This window comes from Dendrobium catenatum, unplaced genomic scaffold (assembly GCF_001605985.2).
Source record: "Dendrobium catenatum unplaced genomic scaffold, ASM160598v2 fragScaff_scaffold_1179, whole genome shotgun sequence".
Classification (NCBI taxonomy): Eukaryota; Viridiplantae; Streptophyta; class Magnoliopsida; order Asparagales; family Orchidaceae; genus Dendrobium; species Dendrobium catenatum.
Genome location: NW_021319641.1, coordinates 518770 through 520291, shown reverse-complemented (window position 1 = coordinate 520291; position 1522 = coordinate 518770).

Genomic DNA, 1522 nt, shown 5'->3' with positions numbered 1-1522 from the left:
AGATTAGGACTGAGTCAGTATGTAACTTTAATTCGAGTGGTTTTACTCTTTTTTGAGTAAAATGTAATAAGGTGAATCTTGATGCTAAGTAATCTTGCACACACACAATCAAGAGGAGAAATTATATAAGTTTAAGAGTTTTTCTATTTTTGATCATATTATACAGAACAATCCAAAATCATCATAGATGATCAGTTAAAAATAGAAATCCTAATTAGGGCATATGTGTCAAGTCAGTCAAATTAAGCAAATCATCTTTGACGATATTCATATTATCTTGGATGATATGCTCAAATCAGAAAGAATCAGCTATCAAACTCTATTAAGTAAGATATTATTTTGAGAAATTGTACAGGACGATACTATATTATTCTGAATAATTCATTATAATCATTCCTAAATTAGTTTAGTGATTAAGAAAAGTAATTAAGGTTAGATTGATTGATTATATCGTCCTGGACCATCCCAGGATCGCCCTGGACGATCAGTAAAAAAAAGTCTTAGTCTTCTCCTAAATCACCTGGATGTCTCGAATTATGTGCTGGACGATCAATTATAATTCTTTAGCATCCAGATGTCTCTATTGGATGACCTGAACTATTACTGGATGATAATCACAGATTTTGAACTAATAGTACATGAAGATCCAAGCATCATCCTGGACGATCAATTATATTTTTTCATCATCCAACATGTATATCCTAGACATTCAGAACTATGTGCTGGACAATATATATAATTTTGAACAAATCATACAGGACGATGTCCTCATCTTCTTAGACGATCAAAATAAATAATGTGTTCTAATCATCTAACACAGCCAGGTCGTCCTAGCTAGAAGGGCAAAAATACACTGATCATATAAGACGATATGGGATCTTTGACGACAAGTTACAAATTAGGGTAATTTTTAAGGCATTCTTTATAATATCTCTTAATTATTATTGAGGGAATCTTTTATTGTTGTCTTGACCTGAGAGAGCATAGGCAAGGAGAGGGAGAGCTTGGGAGAGAGAGAGAGAGAATCTTGTGAGGGGGAGTTTGTGAGGTGTTTATAAAGGTTGCTCTAAGAAATGATTCGAGTCGTCTTCTCCATTCATCTTCTTGGCTCCTTGGTGGCTCTAGGGAGGTCTTCGTAAACAATCGATCAAGGTTCTCTGCTTAGTTTAGGAGGAAGCAAAAGGAGTTCAGATTTTCTGCCTCATCGGGGTTGGTGAAAAGGAGTGTAAGGGATTCTCTATTTTGCTATGGGAGCAAAATGCGAGTCATTGTATTTTAGTGCAATACCTGGAGGAGAGGCTCCGGGGAGTGGACATATGTCAAGTTGACCGAACCACTATAAAATTTGGTGTGTTCTTTATGTGTTATTCATGCATTTTATTTTTTTGCATATTAATTTTTGTGGTTAATTGTGTTTGTTTTAAAATATTCAAAAAGGTTTCAAAAAGATTTTTCTTTTTGTTTAAGAACTTTTAAAACTACCAATTCACTCTCCTCTTGGTTAGCTTCAGACTAGTTCATA